The following is a 17,687-nucleotide window of genomic DNA, read 5'->3' as shown; positions in this document are numbered from 1 at the left end:
CAGTCTCTCGAGGAATAAAGCGCTTCAAACGTGCAACATGGACAAGTTCAGTTTTGCAGACCGTCGGCCGTTTGAATGGAGACGCGCTATGCGGTAAACTAAATCACTGATACGGTCTACAACAAGATAAGGTCCCGCATAGTGCGCTAGCAGTTTCTCGCTCAAACCGCGTTTTCTAGTTGGTGTCCAGAGCAACACTAGGTCGCCGCGATTGTACGTCACGTGTCGGCGTCGGCGGTCAAAATGTGCCTTCGAGCGGTCTTGCGAAGCAAGAGTGCGCAAATAAGCAAGGCGTCTAGCTTTTTCTGCCCGACAGATGATCTCGGATATGCAGGGATCATGATGGTCCAAACACGGGAAGATTGTATTCAGGGTATGACGAGGTGGTCGAGCATATAGAAGAAAGAAAGGACTGTAGCCGGTAGTTTCATGCTGAGCGGTGTTGAATGCATATGTGATAAAGGGTAGAATGCTGTCCCAGTCCTTGTGATCGGATGCAACATACATAGACAGCATGTTCGAGAGAGTTCTGTTCGTTCGTTCAGTTAGACCGTTCGTTTGGGGATGGTATGGCGTAGAGTGTCGAAACCTTGAAGCACAGACACGAAGCATCTCTTCCATCACGTCTGCTGTGAATTGTCGGCCCCTGTCACTGATTACGATTTTGGGAGGCCCATGTCGAAGAATGACAAAACGTAGCATGAAGGAAGACACCTCAGCTGCAGTTGCCGATGGTATGGCAGCGGTCTCGCAGTACCGTGTTAAATGGTCGGTGCAAACGACTATCCAGCGACTTCCATTAGAAGACCGGGGAAAGGGTCCAAGGAGGTCAATCCCGACTTGCTCGAATGGAGTTCTAGGGGGCGGCACCGGATGTAATCGCCCTAAAGGAGCACTTGTTGGGCGCTTATGACGTTGACACTCGTTGCAGCTAGACACGTATTGTTCCGTCGTGTGGCGCATTTCGGGCCAGTAGAATCTTTCTTGAAGATGGCAAAGAGTTTTTGCTGTGCCTAGATGACCGGATGTTGGGTCATTATGCATAGCCTGCAAGACATAAACGCGAAGACTCTTCGGAACCACCAGAAGATATCGTGAGCCGGTGTTGGTGTAGTTCTTTTTGTAAACTAGCCCGTCTCGGATGCAGAAGCGCGTAGGCGATGATTTTGGTTTGGTAGCAAGAAGCTGTTGTATGGTGCTGTCCCTTTGTTGCTCATCCTTAAAGGTCTTGTTATCAGGAAATGGTTGGTCGAGTGATGCAATGTAGGTATCGAAGGTGTCCGCGTCACATTCCATCGTTGGAAGTGGTAGTCGCGAAAGACAATCTGCGTCAGCGTGACGTCGGCCGCTTTTATACGAAACCGTGAAGTCATATTCTTGTAGACGAAGTGCCCAGCGCGCCAGCCGACCAGATGGGTCACGCAGATTAACCAACCAGCAGAGAGAATGATGGTCTGTCACGACGGTAAAGGGGCGTCCGTACAGATAGGACCGGAAGCGCTGCACTGCGAAGACTACTGCGAGGCATTCTTGCTCTGTGACAGTGTAGTTACGCTCGGACTTGCTGAGCGAGCGACTTGCATACGCTACGACGTGTTCTTGATTATCCAAGCGTTGAACCAGGACAGCACCTACACCAATACCGCTGGCGTCTGTGTGAACCTCAGTGGGAGCGAGAGGATTGAAGTGTTGAAGAACCGGATGGGACGTCAAAAGAAACTTCAACTCCGAAAAAGCAGACTCGCATTCCGGGGTCCAGTCAAACTGCGCACCTTTCTGAAGCGGACACGTGAGCGGGTATGCAATATCGGCAAAGCCAGGAATGAATCGGCGAAAGTATGAACAAAGCCCCAAAAAGCTGCGCAGTTCTTTCACCGAGTTTGGCTGCTTAAATGCCTCCACTGCGGCCGTCTTGGCGGGATCCGGTCGTATGCCTTTTTTGTTTACTAAGTGTCCAAGGACGAGTGTTTGGCGCTCTCCAAAACGACATTTCTTTGAGTTGAGCACCAAGCGTGCTTTGCTTAGGCAGTCCAGTACGAGGTCAAGGCGTGTGTTGTGCTCCCAAAAGGTGCGCCCAAAAATTACAACGTCGTTCAAGTAACACATACACACTTCCCACTTCAATCCACGCAGAATGTTGTCCATAAATCGCTCAAAAGTTGCGGGCGCGTTGCAGAGTCCGAACGGCATCACATTGAATTCAAATAGTCCATCTGTTGTAACAAATGCCGTTTTCTCCTTGTCTTCCTCGTGCATTGGAATCTGCCAGTAGCCTGACCTCAGATCCACAGACGAAAAGTAAGAGGCCGATGATAGACAGTCGATACCATCATCAATCCGTGGGAGTGGGTATACGTCTTTTTAGTGATGGCGTTGAGACGGCGGTAGTCAACACAAAATCGCCATGTCCCATCCTTCTTCTTCACTAGAATTACTGGGGCGGCCCACGGACTACATGATTCCTGAATTACATTTTGCTTGAGCACCTCGCAAACCTGTTCATTGATCACTGCGCGTTCTGACGGCGATACACGATATGGTTTCTGTCGGAGAGGTCTGTGAGATGTCGTGTCGATTCGGTCCTTTACACGAGAAGCAGGGAATGACGGTGAATCATGCTGAGCGAAATCAAAAATACCGGCATGTTTGCGCAGAATACTCGCCAGTTCATTACGTTCCTTGGTGCTGAGTGACTTATCAATCATAGCCATAATGGTGGTGTCCCTGGCGTGCAGATTATTGCAACGGGTCTTATCCGGGGAATCATTGCTTTCTGCGAGGGTGGCAAGCGAGAATACTTGGTGTTCACGAATCTCTGCAAGTTTCAGATCCTTCGGCAGCACTGTAGGTTCACTAGAGCAGTTAGTCACCCACAAACCAGTATGCCCTCGGGCAACCGATAGTGTACAGTACGGTATTAAAATTGTCTTCTTTATGCAACTGAGATGCACGGGCTCCACAGTTGCGTCAAATGTTTTCTCGCTTGCAGGTGAACAGACAACAGGGACCCATTTTGCAGACAACGGCGGCACAGTTGTGTCCACAGACACGCAAAGAGCACTTTCTTGAGAGGGCGAGTTTTCCATAAACGAAACTGGGATATCAGAATCTACTGTAATTTGTCCTGTGCGGCAATCGACAGTAGCACCACATAGCTTCAAAAAATCGAGTCCCAGAATGACGTCATGCGTAGTATGAGGGAGAACAGCAAACTCTGCGACAAAGTTCTGGCACGCCAAACTAACAGTCACAGTGCAGACACCAACAGGTTGTAACACCTCTCCACTCACTCCACGAAACGTATCAGGACGGTCCTAATGAAACACAACCTTTCGTCCAAGAAGGCGGGTAAATACTAAACTCATCACTGACACGCTTGCACCTGTGTCCACCAACGCCATCGTTGGTACACCATCGATAAGCACTCGAACCTTATTTCTAAACATGGAAGCTAACGGAGGTATATCTGTTGAAATCGAAGACTGTCCGGCGACCTCACCTCCAACGGCCGCACCGGCTAGTTTTCCGTAAGAGGCGAGGAGTGGCGGCGCCGAGGAGACGGTGATCGGTTGGCACGAGGGGCAGGTGGTGGTGTCACACTGCGGTCAGAGGCCGGAGATTGGTTTCGTAGCGGTCCTGGGATCTCGTAAGACCCGCTTCCCGGAAATGTCGGTGCTCGGGTAACGCCAGAACGGTTAAATCTCGGTGATCGGTCATACCTTGGCGGCTGTTGGTAATTGCAATACCTGGCAATGTGTCCTTCGAAGCCACAGTTGTAACAGACTGGTAGAGGACGCTCACCGAACCAATGCTGGGACCGCTCAGCTGTGAAGGGTCGGTGACGAGCTTGTTGAGCGGGGGCTGCCCACCTCTGTGTGGCGGGGCCGTGCCGAAGGCGTTGGCCATATCGCTGGTTGGCCACGAATGAGTCACGACGTGGCCGCGGATTTCCAGTTTCGCTGATGTCTGCCACACATACCGATGGTGGCAAAGAAGCAGATGACATACACCTCAGCGTATGTATGTACGTACGTACGTACGTATGTATGTATGTATGTATGTATGTATGTATGTATGTATGTATGTATGTATGTATGTATGTATGTATGTATGTATGTACGTACGCACGCACGCACGCACGCACGCACGCACGCATGTATGTATGTATGTATGTATGTATGTATGTATGTATGTATGTATGTATGTATGTATGTATGTATGTATGTATGTATGTATGTATGCATGCATGTATGTGTATGTATGTTGTATGTATGTATGTATGTATGTATGTATGTATGTATGTATGTATGTATGTACGTACGTATGTATGTATGTATGTATGTACGTACGTACGTACGTACGTACGCATGTATGTATGTATGTATGTATGTATGTATGTATGTATGTATGTATGTATGTATGTATGTATGTATGTATGTATGTATGTATGTATGTATGTATGTATGTGTATGTATGTACGTATGTATGTATGTATGTATGTATGTATGTATGTATGTATGTATGTATGTATGTATGTATGTACGTACGTAAGTACGTACGCATGCATGCATGCATGCATGTATGTATGTATGTATGTATGTATGCATGTATGTATGTATGTATGTACGTTTATTTTAAATAAATAGTCATTTATCATTTACAATAACTGTAATGATAATTTGGCAGAACTTCTTTCTAGTTGTCTTTCTTCTGGGCCATTAAAGTTTTAAATTTGTTTTCTACTGCATAATAATCAATGCGAACTTACGCAAAATATGCGCATTCGAAAAGGTTGTTTCATTTGCCAACGTACAGTCATGACCGAAAACTTCGGTAAAATGGAACCAACCAAAAAGGTTACGTTATAGCAAAGCTCTTCTACATGGCATTGCTTGTTCACATCGCGTGAACATCGCGTTGGTCGATGGATTTCAGACAGAATAATCTAGGTATTACCTACGTGTGTACATGTGCGTGATATTTATGCATATTTTAATAACTGCTGGCTATTCCTATTATGGGCACAAACCAAGGAAAGCTGAATACACGGATTTTGTCGTGTACTGGGACTGGTGCTGATGAACAATAAGCTTTGGTTCAAACATTTATTGTAATAACTATGTAATAATAAGACAGTTTTTCAGCTGAGACTGATGAAGATGTCAACGTTCTACAGGCGAAATTCAAAGAGGCTATAAGATACTGTGAAAATCACTTCATACCGACTAAACATAAAAGAAGCGGAAAACGCGATGGATAACGTGGAACATTGTTAATCTAAAACGGAAACTAAAACATCGATGAAGTAAAAGAACAGATTCAGCAGTAACAACAGAACTCGCCTGCAAAATGAAATAGAAATGAAAGCCGCAAAAGAATACTTAATTTCAAACACTTTAACAAACCTAATTCAATAAGAACCGCAAAAGTTTTGGCGCTACTTATCGAAGCGAAGCGGTGGAATCAGTAAAATAGATGTAGCAGGCTCAATCAGAAAAGACATGAAAATTGTTACTCATACTTTTAACGACTATTTCCAATCAGTCTTCAAACGCTCAGCAATTGCGCCGGTGCGCATGCCAGTAGCATATAACCGAAAGTATGACCTCAAGATAACAGAGCAAGGTATTCTAAACTTGCTTTTGCAAATGAACACCAAGAAATAGTCTGGGCCATATAATATATCAATATGTTTTTGAGAAGATATGCTCAGCAACTTTATCCCTTTTTGCAGATTATAATTTCGACATTGCTCAGTACATCTTCTCTTTCTAAGGATTGGCTGTGCGCTAAAGTAATACCGATTCATAAAGTAGGCAACAAGCAACACGTTAAAACATATCGACCGATATCACTGTGAAGTTGCTGCTGTAAATAATGGAACACATAGTGAGTAAAGCTATCATGACGTACCTAAACGAAAATAACGCGTTATACCCTATGTAACATGGTTTTATAAAATGTTTATCAACAATTACTCAAACACTAGAGAGAACCCATGCGTTTACGTCAATAATTAACTCAAATTTTCAAGTTGATACTATTTTTGTTGATTTTTCGAAGGCTTTTGATCGTGTCATGCACTATAAATTATTCGAAAAGATCAGGTCTATTGGATTCGCAGATGGTACTGTGAAATGGATAGCAGCCTATGTTTCAAACCACCAAACTCAGTATGTTTCTATAAATTTTTATTACTCCCGTGAACTCGAAGTCTATTCAGGAGTGCTTCAAGAATCTGTTATCGGACCACTGTTATTTCTTATTTACGTTAATGACATCGCTGATTGCGCAGAAAAAAAAGTAATGTTACGGCTCTTCGCCGATGACTTTGTTAATTACACTTTCGTGCAGAGAGTCAATAATAATCTCAAATTGAACAATACACTGAACAAGATAGCTCAATGGTGGGACAGATGGAGCATAAAACTTAGTGTTAGGAAAACTAAATGCATGATTATAACACATAAAAAGACGATTCTTAGTTTTAAATGTAGACTAATGGGTAACGATTTAGTAGTGACAGATTTAAATAAAAATGTGGGCATGACCTTTACAAGAGACATGAAATAGAATATTCACATTGAGAACACGTGCACAAAAGCTTTACTATCATTAGAGTTTTTGCGAAAAAAATTGTCTGCAGCTCTATCACATGTGAAGTTAACAGCATAGAAAATATTAGTGAGGCTGCTTTTGAGTACGGTAATATTGTGTGGAACCCACACCAGGAAGAACTTGTACAAAAACGAGGCAGTATACAAAATAAAGGACTGGGTCCCCCCTGAGCAGGTGGATGTGACATTATTGACTGCTAGTGGGGCTAGAATTCCCAAGGTTAGCTTTATCAGGATATTAGGCATGCTCATTTCAGCGGATGGACGTAACACGGAAACTTTACGTAGATTAGAGCAACATACTGCGGCTACGCTTCGCCTCATTATTAGAGTTTCTAACAGGAAAGGAGGCATGAAGGAGGACAATCTTCTTCGCCTCTTTCATGCCTTCCTCATGAGTCACGTTCATTATGTTGCGTCTATGCATCACTGGCTCGCTGCAGAAAGGGAGAAGCTCAATGTACTGATCCGTAAAACTGTTAAAAGGGCACTCGGCCTTCCAATCCGAACTAGCACGGAGGGGCTGTTAGCATTAGGAATTCACAACACGTTGGATGAAATTATAGAGGCTCAACGCACGGCGCAGATCTCTCGCCTCTCGGTCACCCGGGCGGGTCGGGAGATTTTGGCACGTGCCGGAATTTCTACAATACTCCAGGAAGAGCGGATGACTTCTCTTGACTCCGCCGTTAGACAGGCACTCGTAGTTTATCCTATTCCTAGGAATATGCACCCTCAATTTAACGTCGCAAGGAGAAGGGCTAGAGCCAAGAAAATTTTGGAGCAGGTGCACTCGAAGTCGGGATCGTCGACCTTCACGGACGCTGCGCGTGCGGATAGGAATCGTTATGTGGCCGTTGCGGTCTCTGAGCGAGGTACAGTAATGTCGGCATGCTCTGTCAAGGCAACCTCCCCAGCAATAGCTGAACAGGTATCCATCGCACTAGGGCTTTTGGATTCATCCCGTGTTCAGATCTACTCTGATTCCCGTTCGGCGGTTAGAGCCTTTGCCTCTGGCAGGGTCTCCCCACCTGTTGCTAGAATTCTCAGAGGTAGGACCATCACTCCACACGAGATCATTTGGTTCCCGGCCCATATGGGCTCCACGATCAGCGGCATCACCAACTCCAACGAATTGGCCCACGCCCGGGCGCGAGGACTTGCCTTCCGCGCGGGGCTTCACGGCCCTGGCACGTTGGACCGCTCCGCCCCGCCCGGGGCCGATCCTCTGGATGGGGGTGCGGCTGATCGAGGGTCGCGGGACGTTCTAGCGACATTTAACGAAGTCACTTCACATTATCGTTTGAGTCGTAGGGTCTTTCCTCCACCCCATTCGCATCTTACCAGAGGACAAGAAGTCACGCTCAGACTACTACAGACAGGGGTTTACCCCTGCCCAGCTAATGTATCTATTTATATGGATATATCTCCTGACTGCCCGGACTGTGGGTGTGTGTGTACATTTGAGCACATGATGTGGGACTGCCCCCACATACCCAAGGAACTCAAGGCGCAAATCATCCCAAGACAAGGGTTTTATTCCGCCATCAAAAGTACGGATCGTCACCGTCAGCTTCGGGCAATCCAAGGGGCCCACGATGCCGCAGGCAGGTACTCCCTGCCTGTTCCAACGTGGGAGCGGCCCGCAGGGGCGTCGGGGTAAAACCCGACTCTCCTCCCTCGGTGTACAATAAAGTTATCTATCTATCTATCTATCTACAAAATAAAGCAATAAGATTTATATATTTGAAGTACTCTCGACACCATAGCGTATCACTTAGAAATCAGGCAGCATTGCCTACCCTTGCATGTCGGCATGTTGTGGGCGCAATGAAGTTTCTTTTCACGCTCTATCACCACATAAACATAAAAAAACTACGTACCGACACCCCACTGTCACTCTACCAGAATCTGTCATAGTGAACCAATCAGGCCTTATCAGGCCGACTGCGACACGTTTAAATATTCTTTTTTGCAAGGGCAATTGAAATTTTGAATGCTTTACCAAATGAAATTGATGAATGCCGTTCTGTGGATGAATTTATTGCAAATCTGGAATTCTTTCGTGATTGTAGATAGGCATGTACTTCATGAGGTAAATGTTTGCAGAAGCTTGTCAAATGTATGGTGCTTCTTGATGTATGATCCCATTTCTGCATTTTTTCTGCGTTGTTCTTGAAGTATTACTGAAGCATTATCTACTGAGGCATTCTGTGTTCTGCTTTAGCTTTTCTATTTTCATATGTTCATGCTCATGTATACTTTCTCCAACCACTTGCTGTATGGGCCTGTACAAATGCCTACCGTAATGCAAAATAGATAAATAAATCAAAAGGAGAGTATCTTTCAATGGCTCAAATCAATTTGCCATAGCACTGTTCTACTTGGGACAGTAGAGGATCCTCTCAACAGAACTAAATGGGATAATACAGTTTTTATTATCATTAACAGTGGCATTACAATGAAGCTTGCAACATAACAGGTAGCGAGAGAGAAGACAGAGACTGATCGCTCTGTTTGTGTCTTTTTTATCTCTCCTTATTATTTTGCCTTGATGCATGTAATGATTCCCACCAAGTTAGCACGAAAACGTGTCCCGACAAATGCCATAAACTTATTCGCCGGTAATTAGGTTGCTGCATGTATTTAGGAAGCGTGCCGCCGACGAGGTTATGAAGGGTGCCACGAAACTCGGCGCTACCAAAGTCACTAGCTGTTTGGTAGCGTGTGCTTCTCAGCTCGCGACTTCTTCTGCACAGAGCTGATACACGAGCGGACAAGGCGACGGTGAGTTAAGGCAAGTTTTATATACAGCATAGAAATAGAGGCGTTACATATTCGGCACTGGGGCCGACAGCTTTGGCACAGCTTAGGACAGCTTAGGGACCTATAAGTCGGCTTATCTCCGACGCATAGGTCGGCTGCTTTCTTTTTATAGGCACCGGGTGAACCTTTACGTCACCAACGTCAAATGATAAGCGCCGCTTGCCGTGATGTCCGATTTCTCTAGTCAGGAACCGCCGCTTGGTTGCGTCATGATCCTCGAATCTGGAGCCGTGGCGCTGGGTTGCAACCAAGGATGAGTGATGTTGCGACGCACTGCGTAATACTCGTCAGACTGCATGGCGCCGCTTGCTGACGTCACAATAGTTAGAGTGTGAAAACCAAATGACGACAATAAAACAAGAAGGACACGTAGGACACGAGTGGCAAGCGCTCGTGTCCTTCGCGTTTTTCTTGTCTCCTTGTCGTCGTTCTGTTCACACGCTATACCTATCATCATGTCATACCAACTAGCCCAAGCTGCCACACTTGCTGACGTCGTCGAGATTGTGGCGTCAGGCGGGCTCTCTCGCTCGCCTCGACACAGATTGCCTTTGCAGAGGCTTTGACGTTCGGTCTGAACTCTTAGGCGTAACAGCACCCCCCCCCCCCCTGCCGGACAATGCGCCAAAAAGACGAGCTGCTTTAGCGTGGCTCGGATGTCCGGCGCACTCGTTCGCCAGGTCCCTCCAGGTTCACCTCCAGGGCCATGGGGAGGATGTAGCTCCAGACTCAGTTCCCTGAACTCATCCCATTCTTGAGGACTACTTCCAGCTGCACTGGCTTGTCACCACAACTTGTCGACTAGGTTCGCTCGTCTCTTCTCCCGATTTTTTGTCTCAGCACTTGTCGATTGTTCTGCAAGTTGTCAAGAACAGTTCGAAAACAGACAACACATGACACAAGCAAGTGCCCTCAGTTACCCGACAGACACCAAACAAACTATAGTACAACATATACCTAGCTACTTGTATTTCGGAATTTTGTTCCCTCTACATCAAGAGGCACATGTGGGACACAAGACTTTTAAAATGAGAACTCGATTTTTTTACTCGTACAGCAACGTAATAAAATAGAATACAACATAAAGTTGGCCCCTTGATATCACTCTGGACGAGGGCACTCAGCTAAGGCGGTAATGAGGCAAAATTTTGCTCCAACTCACCAGCGAAAGACTGAAAGGTTAAGGTAGTAACTAAAACGCATGGATCAATGCGTCTGCATTAGCGTTTAGCTTTCCTTTTTTTGTAGCGAACGTATACCTTGTGCTCTTGGATCATCATGCTCCACCTCAGTAACCAGCCACTTTTAGGTGACATGTTATTTTACCAGGTTAGAGGACAGTGGTCTGTTTCGACCACAAACCTGAAACCGGAGACATTAGAGGCTAGCTTTTGAATGGCCCACACTAGATAAGCACACTTCTTTTTAAAGGTACTGTATGTCTGATCCCTGCAGCACAGTTTTCGATTTAAATACAAAAGTGGCCTTTCGATTACATCAACAGAACTCAACATTTCTCCTCCTTCTTCCTCTTAAGCCTTCAAAAGCATATTTACGACCACTTCACGTTCAACATATGGCTTCATCAAGTTACTGTCGTAAATTTTGTTCGACTGCCTTCTTAATTTCACTTCATAATTGGTATCAGAAAGCTCCTATATTACTTTGGCAGGCCCTTTTCAATGAACTTCAAGCTTGTTCTTTTTGGACGGCCGCAGCAGCATTACGTGACTACCTACTTCAAAGGTGCGTTTCTTCACCGATTTGTCGTAGTACTCCAACAAACCTTGTGCAGCCTTCATGTGGCTTTCCACAATATCTTTCGTTTTTCGAAGCCTCCGAAGGAGGTCTAGAACATAAGAAACTACATTAGGGTCCTCATCAAATTCCTCCCGGGACTCACGTAGCATTCGCTATGGTTTTCTCAACCTCCTGCAATACACAACCTCTGCACGGCTTAAACCAGTGCTCTCATGAGGAGCTGATCTCAAAGCGATCATAGCGGGAGGAATACACGCTTTCCAGTCGCATTTTTGCATGTAGCAAAGAGCTCTCAGTATTCGTGTAGGAGCGAAATGCATACGCTCTACTGGATTAGATTGCGTGTGATGGATCTAGCTGTGCGCTACTTTTATTCCGCAGTTATCCAAGAAGGTAGAGGGAAGAAAGCTGGTGAAGACACTACCGTTGCCGCATTGGATTTCAGAAGGAAATCCGACGCTTGCAAATATAGATAAGTGCATCCACGATATGAGGGCAATTGAGCTCCTTAATTGGTATCGCTTCTGGAAAATTTGTGGCTACACAGAGAGCCGTCAGGATGTACCGACAACCTTGCCTTGACTCTGGCAATTGCCCGATGATATCAATTACTAGGCACCGAAAACATTCTGTGACAATTGGCACGAGCCCCATGGGTCCCTTCCACTTGTCCGTGGATTTCTCCGCTTTCTGACAAGTGTCGCATGAGCGTACAAAGTCTTTGATATCCTTCCAGCATTTCAGCCAATACAACTATAGGGAAACTCTAGCCTCGGTCTTTTTTATGCCTAGATGACTTGACAACGTGTTTTCATGCGCCTGTTCCAATAGTTGGCGACGATACTTTTGTGGCACCAAGAGCTCCTCATACTTGCGACCGTGGACGTTTGTGTAGCTCCAATACAGGAGCCCTGGCTTCTCACAAAAAGAAACATTCTTTTTCTTTTTTCCAAAGTTCACGGTTTCCATTAGCGCTTTGATCTAGAGGCCCTCACGCTGCTCTAGAATGCACGTTTTTCAATTAACCCTCGAAAGCTCACTCCAGCTTTCCGCTACAGGCGAGAGCTCTGCACCGCTCTCGCTCTCGTCCAATGGCGTCATGTCTTCTTCTCCGCTGACAGAGACGGCTTCCGCGACGGGCGGCTCGAGTGACTCATCTGGAGAATTACCTCTCTGAGGCACCATCGCGTCGCGGCCAAGGTCACGCAGATCCGCTTCTTGAGCATGTGGTGTTTCACAACACTGAACAAGATCAAGTCCCTGCGAAAGCTTCCGCGCTTGCGATCGCGTGAGGGCCACGTATGCTAAGTTTAAGAAGAACAATTTACCCTGCTTTCTGAGAAGCGGCTCAGAGTTATTAGAAAAAGACGAGGCAAACGATTGCGAAGTGCGGCCGACACTGCCGCTTTGGTGCGAAGCTTACCGCACGGGCCTTGAATAATAACTGTAGAGATTGGTAAGCAAGCACTCTGCTCCTGGGCGACTTGCAGGATCCACGCGCATTCTCCTGTGAAGTCTGACGGAGACACAAACGAAGGATGGACAACATCCATGGTTGTCACTGAGTCTCGCAGTGGACGACACGCTTTCCCATTCACACTAATTTCCTGGAGATACGGCTCTAACAACCGCATGTTCTTTATCGATTCTCGGATTGTTTCAAAAGCAAACTATTGCTTACAGTTTACCGTGATGTACCCTTCTTTTTTGCAGTTGTAGCAGATTACGGGCTTCCGTGATTCAAACGCCCATGTGGTATCAGTGAGTTGTTTAGGAACCTTACTCGATTTCTCCGCTTTCGTTTGCCCTCCTCCTACAGTGGCCTTCGTAAGAGACGAGTCCTTCCTGAAATTACGATGAAGAGTGGATATCCGTTCATCAGGTTTCTTTGAAAAGCCCTTTCTCCTTTCATCCTTTTTAACGCACACTGCTGTGCTGTGCAACTTTCGGCAAGTATAATGCTTCTCAACTAACTCAGCTGCCTTGTTACGCTGCACTTCGGCAAGTTCGTCCTGCAGCCAAAGGTTGACATCATCCTCGATGCAGCGGCAGAATTGCTACAACGCCATGCATTCTACCACTTTTTCGCGACTGTCATAAACACCTTCGCCTTTGAGACTTTCACTTAAATTGGCTTTGAGGCGAAACGCGAAGTCAACGTGTGACTAATTGCCCTTTTTTGCGCACCGCAAGCTTTGCCGAAAAGCCTCGGGTGACAACTTTTAACGTCTCAAAAGCACTTCATCAACCTCATCATAGCTCTCAATCGCTTCCATTGGCAAGCACGCTATCACGTCTAACACATCGCCGGGAAGTAGAGCTAACAGAATCTGCGTTTAAAGAGACCACTTCAAAGCATTTTGCTCACAGACGTGTTCAAACTTGACGAAATATTTTGCCAGGTCCTCGCCTACTACGAACAGTGGCAGTTGATCCTGAGTTTTACGGCCGCTGATCTGAAGCATCGCAGAAGCTACGCTAGGCGCCTGCGAACACTGTAGGTTTGCCAATTCTATTCTTTTCAACTCGAGGCACTCCTGTCTCTCGGCTTCCTCACGCTCGTGACGTTCGCGACTTTCTGCCTCTTCGCCACGTGCTTTGATATCCGCCGAGGCCTCATACTTCCTCAGCCGACACTCCTTCATGCTTCATGATCTCAATGGCGGCTTGCTTTCGTTTCGCATGGCCCAAAGTAAGGCCAAGGTACTCACAAATTTCGATGAGTTCCTTCAATTTAACGTTCTCCATCGTTCACACTAGCCTCTTGCTGTTTGCCCTTGTTAAGAATCTACTTGCCGTACTCACTATAAGTCTACTAGCAAGACGCGCAAGCAATTTTCAACACTACCATGTTTACACCCTCCACAATAATTTTGGTTTCAAAGCGCTTCGACTTGGCTTTAAACGATCAAAGCTCACTCTAATGCTTCACACAGCCGTTCTCTAAACAACTATAACCTGTGCTAGATTAGTCTGGTGAACTGAGGGGAAACATCAGGCACTCAACAGATCGATGTCGCTGACGCCGGCTGATCCCGCAGTTGCCATCCACTGTTACGAGGTGTGCCGCTGACGAGGTTACGAAGCGTGCCACGAAACTCGCTGCTGCCTAGATCACTGGTTGTTTAGTAGCGTGTGTTTCTTAGCTCAATACTGCTTCTGCGCAGAGCTAATAGACAAGCGGACACAACGAAGGTGAGGTAAAGCAAGGTTTATGTACAAGATAAAAATAGAGGCGTTACATATTCGGCACTGGGGCCGACAGCTTAGGGACTCAAAAAGGCGAGATGTCTTTTGTCTGACGCATCCGTCGGCTTCTCTCTGACGCACAGGTTGGCTGCTTTTTTATAGGCACCAGGTGGGTCTTTACGTAACCACCGTTCAATCAGAGCCGCTGGCCGTGATGTCAGATTCCTCCAGTCAGGAACCACTGCTGGGTTGCGTCATGATCCACAAATTCGGAGCCGCTGCGCTGTGTTGCACCCAAGGACGAGTGATGTTGCCACTCATTGCGTAAGACTCACCAGACTGGATGGCGCCGCTTGCTGACGTAGTTGAGATTAGGGTGCCTGGTGGGCTCGCTCGCTGGCCTTGACACAGATTGCCTTCGCAGAGGCGATGACGTTTTGTAGGGACTGTCAGGCGTAACATTTCTAGATTTTCTTCAAAACATTGTGATAACTTACCACAAGTCGAATATCCAGACACGTGAAAAGTAATTTACCAGGTATGATAATGATGTTTCGGCACTGGGCACTCTCGTGATAAAGGGGGATGGAGGGGGAAATATGAATTCCGAATTCTGGTATTCGTAAGGGATCATGGCACAGCGCTTTTGGGTCAAAAGGAGAGTGAAAGAAGAGAGCGCAAAAGCCTCATTCTCGAGAAATGAGTACCCACCGCAACGCATTATCTGAGGCTGGACAACCGTTTAAAAAAAGAGAGCTTGGTGACACTGTAAACTGAACACAGTACCTTTCAAGTTGTAGTTCAACGCTGTGAACACTCGTCCACTGCTTCGTCCACTGCTCCATTGCCACTACGGGATTTATCCTGTTACTAATATATTTTCACTCCCTCGAATGACTCCCAATGCAAATTGTCTGGGGAAACTTGGTCAAAAATGGATAAAAAACTAAAATGTGTCTGCACAAGATGACTAGAAGGTAGAAAGCACCAAGTGTGGCTGTGTAACCGTGCATTATATACCGGTGTATGACAACGCTAATCCACTATCCTGATTTTAATGTCTCTAGCATCACTTTCACTAAATGGCTACTCCGTTTCTTCCCATTGCCGTTATTTAGGCAAAATTTTGCTGATCAACTCAACTTTTTTATTTGCATTGCTTCTCACACCTAAAGGCAGTCACACTTCATCTCGTTTTCTGCGTGGCTGTCGCTCCTATAGAGTGCGTACTCCGCTTTTTTATGCTCTTCAAACATCCGACGCTGCTTTGCGGAAGCTTTTCATAAAGTCTGCTGGGCCAGAAGTTTGTCTTGAATGTCAATCACTTCGATTTCAAGCTTTCGCAGAGACGAAATAAGAGTCTCTCACTCTCTTTTTATTTGTGTACTCAGATTTGGGTGCACGTTAAAGAACCCCAGGTGGTCGAAATTTCCGGAGCCCTCCACTGCGGCGTCTCTCATAATCATCAGTGGTTTTGGCACGTTAAACCCCACATATCAATCAATCAATCAATCAATCTCTTTTTATTTTTGTCCTTTTCGCGCATGTGGTAATATCTCTTGATTCCAAGACTCGTGTACTCATGCACGTCTGTTGTTTTATGTTTGCTCACGCAGCCACCCCAGGACAAAATAACTGCACCGTGTTTTCTACAAAGCATTACCACTAAAACACCTCCCGACTAATTTTCCTAGTATTACGTAGACACATATCTAAGCGTAAGCGTATGCATGTTCTCACATTCCGGCGTTATCAAAATGCCGTGGTGCAAGGAACCTGCTGAATTCCGCTCACAATTTTATTTGATTACTGCTGTTTTATATTTCTGCACAATCAGTACGCAGGCACACAAGCCGTGTAGTGCAATAAGCATACTGTGAGAAAGGCAACCTTTTACGTCTAGCTACAAAAGAGCCTTCTGGTCACCATTACACCGTGCTTGATTATGCCGAATTAGTTGAGTAGCAGCGCAGCTTCAATAAAATGTAATTTAACTGGTCGCGCTTAACAGGAGAAGATATTTGGGAGACATCAATTCTTGCGTGGTGTCATTGATGTGGTACGCTCAGTGTCCTTCACTTTTACTTGGCGAAATAGCGTGTGTATTATTGCCTAAGGCCATTGAGCAATTACTGTGTTGACTACGGTCATTGATGAAACGCTGTCCAGAGAATTATTACAGGTGTGCTGATGTAATCACAGCTGCGATGCGTAGCACGACGTCGTTTTATTGCTTTTAAAAGCTCTATATAGCATCACTTGGTTGGTCGTCCCTCTATCCAGCGTAGCCGGCATATTAATATGATGAGCGCGGCGATGCGTCCGTCTGTCCGTTGCGTGCTGTAATCTGTTATGAGTCAACAGACTCATGTACGACCGAATGCGCGGACGAACGCATGAATGGACAGACTTTTCGCCCAACTAATCATTCACTGCATGCATATGCTGTGATTTTGTTTATTTGTCCATCAAGTGCCCAACTAATCATTCACTCCGCGCATATGCCGTGAATTTGTTGATTTATCCTTCGCATGCCCAACAGTGTTTTGCTGACCGTTGAGAAGTCTCACTGAACGTCGGCCTCATCTATAGAGAAGACCAGTTGTTGCGAGCACGGCTGGATGGCAGGCATGCCAGCCTAAGAAGCGAAGAACGTTTTTAAGAAGCAATGAAACGACGTCGCGGCGCTGCTGTGATTACATTAGGAGGTATGCAATAATTCTCGAAACAGCGTTACAAGTAAATGCAGTGCTATTTCAATGAAAGCAAGAAAATTTCATTCTATCGAGTGTAAAAAGTTCTCGATAGACGTAGAACGCGGCACTCTTCTGACCTTTTGTGGATCGGGCGGCCATTTTTTCTTTCTTTTTCGCCAGTCCACCCCTCTTACTATACAACCCGCAAACTTAAAAGTATAACTGCTATGATATGAGCGGCGCCAATCTACAGCAAAATAAAAACTTCATTCTAAAATAAAACACCCCAGCGTTGACCTCTCGTACTTCTTGACCTGACATTTCCAAACGAACACAAAGCTATAAAAAAGCACAGAACTATTTTTTTCTCGCCACCTAGAAGCTTCGCCAACGGCGTGGTAGCCTTTTCGACCGAAAGAAAGAGTGCGACCGTGCGGAGAAAAAAGCGGGCTACGCCCACCTCTAGAAACGCGCGCTCTTTGTGCCCTTGGGACGGCCGGAGAGAAACCCACCGCGCACCCGCAATCTCGATGGCCATGATGAGGGAAAAGGTTTGAGTCACACGTAGAAGCGCACTCAGTTGGGTTTCGGTTGTGGT

General features: G+C 46.1%; 1 protein-coding gene across 5 annotated transcripts in view; it reads left to right on the top strand.

Moving 5' to 3' along the window:
• LOC119168731 (sarcospan) overlaps positions 1 to 17,687 on the top strand; it is a 209,091-nt gene that overhangs the window by 82,669 nt on the left and 108,735 nt on the right. The gene's annotated exons all lie outside the window — the stretch shown is intronic.

This window comes from Rhipicephalus microplus, chromosome 6 (assembly GCF_043290135.1).
Source record: "Rhipicephalus microplus isolate Deutch F79 chromosome 6, USDA_Rmic, whole genome shotgun sequence".
Taxonomy (NCBI): domain Eukaryota; kingdom Metazoa; phylum Arthropoda; class Arachnida; order Ixodida; family Ixodidae; genus Rhipicephalus; species Rhipicephalus microplus.
This window is presented reverse-complemented; position numbering and strand designations above follow the sequence as displayed.